This window comes from Mustela nigripes, chromosome 5, assembly GCF_022355385.1.
Source record: "Mustela nigripes isolate SB6536 chromosome 5, MUSNIG.SB6536, whole genome shotgun sequence".
NCBI lineage: Eukaryota > Metazoa > Chordata > Mammalia > Carnivora > Mustelidae > Mustela > Mustela nigripes.
Genome location: NC_081561.1, coordinates 685321 through 696757, shown reverse-complemented (window position 1 = coordinate 696757; position 11437 = coordinate 685321). Strand labels below are relative to the sequence as shown.

At 38.7% G+C, this 11437-nt stretch overlaps 1 protein-coding gene across 5 annotated transcripts in view; it reads left to right on the top strand.

Annotated features, from left to right (window-relative positions):
* The first annotated feature begins 679 nt into the window (after nt 1-679).
* EXOC2 (exocyst complex component 2) overlaps nt 680-11437 on the top strand; it is a 286884-nt gene continuing 276126 nt past the window's right edge. For 3 of the 5 annotated variants that reach the window (XM_059399325.1, XM_059399328.1, XM_059399324.1), the window contains exon 1: nt 680-807. The gene's annotated coding sequence lies outside the window, so the exon portion shown is untranslated. Of the gene's footprint in view, nt 808-7232; nt 7271-11437 lie in introns of all 5 variants that reach the window. The other 2 variants (XM_059399327.1, XM_059399326.1) reach the window with 1 other exon arrangement.

Below are 11437 nucleotides of genomic sequence, written 5' to 3'. Positions count from 1 at the left end.
AAGGAACCAGAAGAGAATTTTCTCAGTTTCCTGTCACCACTTACCCTCCATGTCCACCATTGCCTCTTCAGGGCAGACTACAGTCATTTCTTGCCTAGACTGCTGCATTCTCTCCCTTAGTAACATTTTCCCTCTTACCATGCAACAGTTTATCCTCAGTCCAGCGAGATACTTTCAAGGAAGTGACTACCTTTTATTCACCTTTGTGTACCTAATCCCCTGCACAGCGCCTAGCCGAAGGTGGTGTTCCCTAAATTTAACTCAGACAATCAACAACACTTCAGAGTCTGGCATTCTCTTCCACAATTTCAGAGGTCCTGTGACTTTTGTGCGTCACCTGGACTCCCAGGGCATAGGTAGGAGCCACATAGACCTGACCAGAGCAGATCCCACCAGAAACCGACCGAAAGTCATTCTACATCGTCCTCGAGGTGATCCGAGGGCACCGCACGGCAGCTGCACGCGGCGATCCGCTCCGGGTCGCTTCCTCCTCGCCTTTAGCCCTTTAGCACCCCCCCTGCCCCCAAACCCTCCAGCTAGCCCCAACTGCCACCCATTCCCCTGCAGCCCCCGCCCGGCCCCAGCCTCAGTTCCAGCCCTACTGGAAGCCAGCCCCGCCCCTCCCAGAGTGGCTTGGCCCATCGAGAACTCGGTGCTCGACTACTCGGCGGATCGACGCCCTCGGCGCTCTCAGCGGGCGGAAGTGAAGGCGCCGGCTGTTGGGGCAGCTGTTACCCCGGAGCTTTTCGCGAGAGCCGCCGGGAGCTTTGTCGTTGCGGGCCGTAGGGGGCGGCAGGCAGGCCTGAGGTATGTTTTGGAGCCTGGAAGTCCTGGCTGAGGTCCAGACTGGGGAGGCACGGACAGGCAGGGCGGCGGGCGCCGGCTGGCCTTGCTCCCGGAGAGGCGGGTGGAAGTGGTCCGCCAGCGCGGGTGTCAGCCTCCTGCACCGCTCTCCAGTCCTTGTGAGGAGGAAGGCGCGGGGCGTTTCCTGTCCCCCAACTCCGCGCGGCCCAGAGCCCCCCATCCCCAGGCCGGGCGTGGGCCTCCAGAGCACGACGGGTTTGTTGTAGTCGGCCTCACACGGCCCCTGGCGCCCCTGCGTAGTTGTCACTGCGCCAGGTGTAAGAATTTATTCGCAAAGAGCGAATGTGTGGCATATTTTGCTTAGGTTTGCATCAGGTTACACTGAGCATTGTCCATGCGCCTTTATTCGACTCTTCTAAACGTTTATATTTACTGACTGATTTACTCCATACAAAAGGTAGATGCGCTGTATTATTCCCATTTTACAGATGGGGAAACGGAAGCCCAGAGAGCTTATGTAACTAGCCTGTAGTTACTCAGTTTTTCAACTTCCTTTGAGACCATGCACTGAAGCTCTATAGCCTGCACTATTCAAACACGGTATCGTCCCTCATTTAAGCCTGGTGATGCTTAACTTGGTGTCACAGGATTTTGTAGACACTTTCTAAATATCCAAGAAACAGTTCTTGAAAAGCTTGTCTTTAAATGGAAATAAGCTATTCTTAATTGGTAAAAGTCAGTCACAATAGTAAGTATGAGGACATTTCTTTTTTTAACGAATCTGAGTAAACTGACAAGAACTTGAAAAATACTAAAGAATCAGACACATCTAATTAAATCATTTGGATGCACTCTATTGAAAAGTTAGTTCTAACCAAGGTTATGTGGCTCAGTCTCCTGATACATAACAATATTTTATTGATAAAAGTCAGTATATTCTGGCCAGGCTTTATGTAGCCGACTCTACTAACAAATTGAAAATCAAAAATTTCCTGAAGATCATCTGTATGTTAAAAGTTGTTGACTCAAAGTATGCTAGATAACTCAAAGGTGACTAATAGAAAGAGGATGATGTATGCTTACTATTCAGATATTCTCTTCTGTTTATATAGGAACTTAATTTAAGCAGAAAAGCAAAGGATCCCCCACCATAATTTGGAGTAACTCTTGGAATTTTCAGAAATTTCTTTTTTTATGTCAGCCATTTAATTTTCTGTACTGAATGTAATTTTGAACTGTCTCCTTTTGAAAAGATGATTATTGACCCGCTTAATTAAATTTTCATTCATTCCTCTAATATTTGAGAGCCTGTTATGTATGAATCTTATGGGAAATGAAATTGGTACTCAAAAAATTTTGCAAAGGCAGTCTTCTAATAAAGTGCTTTGGATAATTTCTAGTGACAGGGAGTGGCAGGATTAGGCCATCGTATAAGAAATGCTAGTTATATAGTTAGTTTTTAAATTACTTTTTCACCCATTCTTCAAGTTATTTATTTTTATGTAGCCAGGATTTTAGTATAGCACCTGCCACATTTCAGGAGCATAAATATTAATTGAATGGATAAGTTTTAGGTCGATGTTGAGTAGGCAGGATTTTGAAATTGACTGGCATGGGAACTAACACTAATTACTCTGCTAAACAGTATGCTAGAATGTTTGTTCTCAGATGGTGAAGAATATGTTCACTCCAGGATCTCCTGGAGTGCTTTGTGAAATTGCATGGTAGTAAGTAGTGTTGTACTATCATGTGGTTCAGTGTATGTTTATGTTAATTTAAAATAATTATTCTTGATACACAAAAACTTAAAGTACTTGTAAAGAAATATGACTCTTGAAGCTGTGGACACACACAGAGTCATCTTTGGCTCTCACTCTGAAAATCAGGGAGTCAAAAGGTTTTTTGGCTTAGGAGTCAAAGCAACCATTTACTGGTTTGTGAGCTACTACCTAGCTGCTTCATAGCCTGTACTTAACCTCTTTGATTTTCAGTTTCCTTTTTTCTGTAGTCAGGGAATATATGAATATAGATTATTTTTAAGTGCTCTTCCTGGTTTGAAATTTTCCAGCTCAGTGAATCCTTTAACCAGTTAGCACTATCCTATGCCTGTGTTGTCTTGTGGGCTGTAGGTATCACGGGTATTTACATAATCTGTCAAAAGGCCAAGTTCTGGCTGGACAGGAGTTAGTAGTCTTGGTCATTTGTGTATCTCCCAATTCTAGCATATACCTGACACACACATTAGAAATAAAACAATAGGCTAGATTCAGAAGGGGCATTTTTACTCTCTTAATTAAAGAATAGCTAAGAACAAAACTATGATATTGAGTGTAAGTACAGCAGGAATTCAGAGAGGGGAAGGATCTGTTGGGGTTAGACAGAGGTCAGACCTTGTTGGGGGAGGACATGGCCCTTCATAGGGAAGGCACAGGAATATCTGGTTAGTACACCAAAAACAAAGGCCCATAGGCTGGAAAGTAAGTGCATTTTGGCTTATGGAGTGCCATGAAGGAAAGGCAGAGGAGTTTGAGAGTGATTTGTCGTGCATTTTTTACCCCAAGAAAATTGTATTAGACTTGCTCAAAAGCTTCGTGAACATTCTTTAACTTAATACCATTGGTAGTATTTAAGACTGGTGTATCCCAGTCTTAATTTCTGGTTTTGATTTTAATTATTCTCTCTACCTACTGTTTCCTTCTTAAAATAAGTCTCGGTGCCAGTAGTGGAAAGAACAGTGGACACTGGGATTTGGAAGATATGGGATTTAGTTAATTAGAATGTAAGCTGCCTAACATGGATGCAAATAGGCAACTAGAGTGATGTCTGGCACAGAGTTAGCATTTAGTAATCATGGTGCAATGAAGAGTGAATTCTCCTTTTGCTACTTGCTGGCTGTGCTGCTCTTGGCAAGGTTGGCTCATAGTTTCATCTGTAAGATTTGATGATTTTTAAAGGCCTTTTCCATTTATAAAGTTATGTGATATTGGAGGGTATAATATTTTAACTTTCATTCATTGTAGTTTTACTGAAAGACAAAACAAGGTTAAAGCCAGGAATATTTGGTTTTAGTTTAATTTTAATGAAAGCTCCATGTGATTGACGTGATGTGTATCTGGATAAATGAGGGTCTCAGCAGGAATCAGAATTCATGCCAGATGGTTCAAATAAGGAGGTTTTAATAAAGGGACTACTTGCAGAGGTGTGGGCAGGGTTCATGAATAAATAAGGGGTAGTGAGGACCAAAGAGAAACTGACAAGTAAAAGGAAAAAAAGGACAAACTGCATGCACCCTGCTGAGAGCTGGAGACCCAGCAAAGAGGTAGGGCTATTGTCAGAGATGTGCTTGGGAGTAGGGGAGCAGGACGAAAGTAGGTCCACTTCTGAAATCCAAAAGTCAAATCTCCCACTCTTTGCTTAGTGTCTTTCTAATTCTTCTTCAGTTACCTCCATTACACCTGCTCTTTCACCTCATCTTTGGTCACTCATTTCAGAACGCTCAGTTGTATCATTATCCTTCTGTAGCATTTGGTAGCAAATTCTCAACCATTTCAACCTTTTACCTTCTCTAATGCTTGAACTGAGCTGCTGAAACCAGCAGGGGAAAATCTATCATCTAGATTTGTACTCCTGTAGATCCATGGTCACCATTCCCAACTGCCCATCAAGGAATTTTTTTAGAGTTTTCCATGTCAGTTCATGGTTCTGTCCTGTGCAGAATCTATTTTAAGCATTTTCACTTCTTCTCAAATCTCTCATCCTTTCACATGTCTATACTCTTAGCAGATAATCTAGCCATCTGATTCACAGTGAATAGAACTATCAGTGGGGGGAAGAAAAAAGAACTATCAGTGGAGAATCCCATGCTCTTTCTTCCAAAAAAAAAAAAACTTCCCCTTTTCTCCACTTTTACTGAAAGAGATTGCATTTACTCTAAGACAGATCTCTGTACCCCATCCATTCTTGCCTTTGGGAGTTCATTCTTGCCAAAGGTTCATTCTTGTCAGCATTTAAACATGCTTAAAGACAGAATCAAGCAAAATAGAAAAATAATAACAGTAAAAAAGTAGCATCCTCCTTTGATTTCACATTCCTCTGTTAAAATTTCTCTTTCCTTCCTAGGCTTATTTCTTAGTTATTTATACTCAATTTGTCACTTATCCCACTGTTCTTTGGTTTCAGTACCCATCACTCTATTGAAGGTCAAGGTCATCCATGACCTACTTGTCACAAAATCTTGTTCTTGTCATTTCCCCAGGATAGTGCCTGGGACATAGCAAGCCCTTAATAAATATTTGTTTTGACTGAACAGTCTATTCCAAATTCTAGTTTATCTATCTAACAAGGAATCTAGCACTACCACCGTTTGAGGTGCTGAGTGACCAATCTCTGTATATTTCTCAAACCTTCTTGATGGACTAAACAAAGATAGAAATCAGTTGTCCATGTATGTGATCTTTCTGAAAAAACAAACACCAGGACACTTTTTTTCCTGAAAAAATTGTGTTTTATAAAATATCAAGAAATAATGTTCACCCAGTGTAGACCTAATAAAGAGAGAATGGTAAGGGACATGGTACAATTGGCAATAGACTGATGACTGAATAATGCTATGCTTTTTTTTTTTTTTTAACATGAATTACTGTTCCTTCTTCCATTAAATAGTGAATCTTCTTTGAAATTTTTGTTTTTGTTTGTGTTTTTGGAGGGTGGTAGAAGGGGGGGGGTGGATTTGCACTGGCCTATTTCATTTTCAGTATGTCATCACTGTCTGGTGGCATGAGTCAGAGAAATCAGTTACCTTTAGACTTAATTAGTAAAGCTTTGGCTTGAATTGTAGTGAAGGTCTTGTCCTCTTTGAAGACTTATACTGCTAAGGCAGGAGATTTTATAGTTTCTGGGAAATAAAGGAGGAGACTTTTAATTAACTCTTCTAATTAAGATGAAATCCTGTGCTTGTTTTAGATCAGCTGGGTACTCAAGTATTTATGTAACAGGTGAGTTATGTTGGAGCTCTAGCAAGCCAAATCATCAGGCTTTTCCCCTATATACTGTTTTGCTTCTAGTATTCTTTCCTAGTCATTTCATGTACATCCCCTTCCCTTTAATCCCAAACATTGTAGCAGGAGTGAAGTTATTTTTCATATATATATAATTAAGTTAAATTAAATTAAATATATATAATTTAAATTATTCTTTATTCCCAAATGAATTAAAGCACAAAAACTTACATTTTCATTTAAAAGCATAGTATATTTAGGGCGCCTGGGTGGCTCAGTGGGTTAAGCCACTGCCTTCAGCTCAGGTCATGATCTCAGGATCATGGGATCGAGTCCCACATTGGGCTCTCTGTTCAGCAGGGAGCCTGCTTCCCTTCCTCTCTCTCTGCCTGCTTCTCTGCCTACTTGTGCTCTCTCTCTGTCAAATAAATAAATAAAATCTTTAAAAAAAATAAAAGTATAGTATATTTAAATTATATTTTGTTTATAGGAGTGATGAAGGAAAGAAGTCTAAAGAGAAAGCTGGGAAAGTAGGGATGCTTTATCTATTCGTTCAGTCCTTCCTTTCTGCAGATGTCCCTTCTGAGACCAGTGTTTCTTAGCACAGTTTATATCCTACACATCCTTTCAGATTTGTGCATGATTATATTTTTGTAGACCATGGTTTTGAGATGGAGAGAGATGATTAATTTAGAAAGCTAGGTGGAAGAGTTCATGACCCTGTCTCTGAGACTTGTCCCACCCTGTGCCCTTAGATGGGTTAAATGTGTGGCTGTGCTGAGATAACTTGACTTTGACCCTGCACAGGAAAAGTAGAGTCTGAGTTTACAGAAAACTGAAGGAAATAAATTACCATTCTTAAAACCCTTTTCCAGTATTTGTAGGAGATCCCTCTGGGGTTAGCCTAGCCCAGCCCCAAGAGGCACGTCCATGTTAGGATAGGTTGAACCTGACTCAAGGAGGATATGGTGAATTCTACATTTGCTTCTGTTGCCGGGTGGCCTGAGAGTCTAGTTGAGTGTAATTTTATTGTTGAAACTCTCTAGGCATCTCTGCAATGAGATTTTTCTGGGGTCCTTTGGAACCATGATGGCTCTGGACAGGATAGATTTATCAAATGTTAATGTGTGCATAATGGGCTCAAATGTAGGTGGGGTTGGGTTGGGATCTGGAGATTCTGTGTTTCTGATTTGTTCCCTGGTGATGCTAACTTGAATAGCATGGGGAGAGGTGGAGTTCGGGAGTTGTTTTGTTTTGTTTTGTTTAATTGTTGCTATTTTTTTTTTTTTTTGGCGGAAAACTTTCACTTTCTGTGGCTTGATCTAAGAAAATAGTGCTTTAATATCAGGCTTTCCTTGGCTTGTTTGGTGAAGGTTTTCCAAGTCTTCAATCAGAATTTATGTTATTCCAACTCCTGTTTTATCCCTTTAGCTGAGCTGAGAGAGCCAAGCCTCTGGAGACCTGATGGGGTAAGACACCTGATTACTTGTTTTCTTCATGTTTCTTGTTATGAATTAAAATCAACAAAATTCTTCCTTAATAAGTAGTAAAAAAAAATTTTGGTTAATCACCTGAAAGCTCTTTTGGTGTTTCCATTTTTCTGGGGTTTTTCCTCCTAATATCACTGCTAGTAGTTATTTTTTAAATTTATTTTTAGTCTGAAGTTTTGTAAAAAATACTTTCCATCTTTTATTCTACCAGTATGTATTTTGGAAAAATAAAGGTTGCATCACAATGAAATATGGGAAAATTATAAAATTAAAATTTTCTATCTCTGTTACAGAAACACTTTAAATTCATTTCATTAAAGAGGCAGATATTATAATATAAATCTAAAAGAAAATGCATTTATTTAATTATATATTATAAGTAATAAGAAAATGTAGTCTTTCCTCTTTATTTTAGTGAAATGCTTTATAATGGTAATTTTCTCTTTTGACCTGTGATGGATAGGAGGTTAATTGATGTTAAATGCATGCTTTGTTAATCCTTCATCAGCTACTAAATTGATATGGGGGAGTACAGGTCAGGGATACATAAGGCCACAGCCAGCTTGTTTTCTTAGGGAGGTTTTCCCCTTTCTCCAAACCACGTATCACGCAGTCCAGCTGTATGTAGAGGAGATTCTTCACTCTCCCTCCCCCTCTTTCCTTCTCTCTTTTCAAACCCCCCTCAATTTCCCCCCCTCCTTTTCCTCTCTGTGCTGCAGAGTGACAGCTTGTAGATGTTGCGTGCGAGGAGTTCAGCTGGCGCTGTGTGGTCTGAGTGTGTGGTCTCCACTCAGTCGAGAGGCTACTAACAGGGTGGATGAGAGAGCGCAAGACTGTTTACTTTAATTTATTTCTGATGCCGGAATTGTGCGGAGTTTCTCCTAAACTTGATTCCATAGCTAGCAGCTTCAATCCCTCACAGCTGTGGTGCAGTCTCAACGCTGTGCCTGTCCTCTCCCAACAGGCACTTTCCATAGCATCTGCCTATTATTTAATCCCTTGTGGCTCAGAAATGTTAATAGCACTGCTGAGTGCTGTGATTATTTTGCTTTCACTATGTCAAGATATATGGCCTTGTAGAAGTTTCTTTTGAGGTCGAGCTAGTGAAGTAAAGCAGAAATTTTAAGATAAGTGACAAAGTTGATGTATTTTTAGAAATTGGGAAAGCTGTTATACAAAATTTGGGTCAAATTAATCCAACTTTGCTCATGTAAAAAATCTGGCAGTTTTGTGACAGCCTGTCATGTTTAACCATTTTAATAAAATTAACCAATTTAAGCTGACGGTTGATTCCTTGACCCTTTTTGAAAATCTGCATTGATTTTGGCATGTTTACTATAGTTATTATATTTGTCAGCAATGATATTGGTTTATTTCATAATAAAGATTTGACAGGTCGAGACAAGTGAAACTTTTTATGCAATAGTACAAATTTAGGACAATATTTTTTTCTAATTCTTTCATTATAGACCAATTAGCAGTAGTGTCTTGATTTTATTCCTCTCTTATTTTTGAACGTTATTATTGAGGTGGTCAAGTTTTTGTCATTTAAGTAAACACTAGACTTAATACACTTGGGATTTTGCATTGTTAGCTTCTTTATTTTCCCATCTTCCCCACAGTCCTGCTGAAATGGAGCTGGTGCTATTGATGTGTTGTCCAGGGCTAGAAAGTCTAGGCCACTGATGTTTTCCAGAGGGATTAATATATATAGCTTATTGTTGTTCAACAACTTTTGTTATTTTTAACCCTGTGTTTCAGTAAATGAACTCCGTTTCCATCACTGGGAGGGTAAAGTCTTCCCTGTTCCCTGGCACCTTTTCAATTGTGACTAAGGCCAAGGTCTTCTTTGGTCTTCTTTGATCTTGTATCGGAAGACTTTAGGAAATTAGGTAGTGTCAAATGCTCTTTTTTTCTTTTTTCTAATGCTGTCACCCTGTATTTCCTCTTGTGTCCACTTTTTGGGGGTTCTATTGTATGTTTGCGGTGAAAATGATAATCTAATGCTCCCAAGAATTCTGAAGAAAAATTACTGTATTTATAAACTTGTGCAACCATCAACTACTGTCTAATCTTGAAACATTTTCCTCCGAAAGGAAACCTTGAGCCCACTATCAGTCCTTTTCCATTACCCCTCCTGTAGCTACCACTAATCTACTTTGTCTTTATGATTTTACTTATTCTGAATTTTCATATAAATATATTCATATTATGTAACTTTTTAATGATTATGGCAAAATATGTGCATAGTGTCAGTCATTACCCTATGTCTTTTACCTAACAAGAGAAAATTATATATATACAGAGAGAAAACATTCGTTAAGTGATGGGTCAAGTATTCACTATAAATAGAATTGAACTTACGTTTCAGAAACTCAGAAATATGTAAAGGAGCTGTGAAATGCTCTAGGCTTATATTTGGTAGAAATACCATATGTGTGTATTGTCAGTCACCCAGCCCTTTGTTGCAACAGTCAGTCATGCAGGAATGGATTCCCAACCTGTCTTGAATTGACCAATGTCATTGCTAACTGGATTTTGAAATTTGATTTAGAACTCTAAAAGGATAAATCCAAAAAAAAAGAAAGAAAGAAAAAGAAAAAACGAAATAAAACTGTCCACTGTGAAAAATACAAAACTTAAAAAACAAAAACAAAAGCAGAACCTGTCCACCATGAAAAATACAAAACTTAGAATAAATAAATAAATAAAAGGATAAATCCTGATTGAACCAAACCCCACCATTCTTGTCTTTACTTTTATCAGGCCAAATTCTCCAAGAATGGACACTTAACAAGAAAAAGAGGGTTTTGCTCTATGTAACTGAAGTGGCAGTTGGCCTCAACAGCAGTTGATTTCTCTTTCAGAGAAAGGGCAGAGAAACAGTGTTGAGCTACATTTCTTTGGCAGCATTTTTAAAATAGCATTTTTAAATGCATCTTCATTGAATACAAGTTCATCCTTTTTTTTTGTTTTTTAAAGATTTTATTTATTTATTTGACAGAGAGAGCATAAGCGGAGGGAGCAGAACACAGAGGGAGAAGGGGAACTAGTCTCCCCGTAAGCAGGGAGCTTGATGTGGGGCTCAGTCCCAGGGCTCTGGGATCATGACCTGAGCTGAAGGCAGATACTTAATTGACTGAGCCACCCAGATGCCCCCAGGTTCATCTTTAAATCTAAGGCAAAAATTACTCTTCGTTTGGATTTTTCATTATTTGGAACTGAAAAGTAGAATATTTTTATGTATTTTTAATTCCACTCTTCTTTCTTATATGTGGATTTTGACAATTGTCTCTTTTTAAAAACTAATTTGTTATAAGTATTTTCTTGCTCTGGCATACTTTTCATATTTCACTTGCTGCATAATATTTCCTTGGATGGACCTTCACATTTTAGTTACATCATTTTCTAGTTGTTTGGGATGTTCCTATATTTTTTCCTTTGTGGTAGGAAATCATTGCAGTTATGGGAATCTTCATGCCTAATAATCCCCATGGTTTGGATTATTTTATTTATTGGCCACATTTCAAGACTATGTTTTAGGTTTCGACAAAATATTAGCAAAGCACATTCAACAATATGTTAAAAGGATCGTTAACCATGACCAAGTGGTATTTATTCCAGGATGTAAGGATAGCTCAGTATTCCCAAATCAGTCAGCGTGTTACCCCACATTAACAAAATGAAGGATTAAAATCATATATTTATCTAAATAGATGCAGAAAAAGCATTTGACAAAATTCAACATCTATTCATGATAAAAACTCTCAACAAAGTGGGATTAGAGGGAATATACTTCAGTATAATAAAGCCCTTATATGACAGTCCCATAACTCACATTATACTCAATGGTGAAAAATTGAGAGCTTTTCTCCTAAGATCAGGGATGAGATAGGGATGTCCACCTCACCACTTCTATTCAACACAATACTGGAAGTCTTAGCTACAGCAGTTAGACAAGAAAAAGAAATAAAAGGCACCCAGATTAGTAAGGAAGAAGTTAATCTGTCACTATTCACAGATGACATGGTACTATAAAAATTTTTATTGAAGACTCCATCAAAAATTAGAATTAATAAATGAATTCAGTAAAGTTACAGGATATAAAATTAATGTACAGAAATCTGTTGTGTTTCTATACACTAA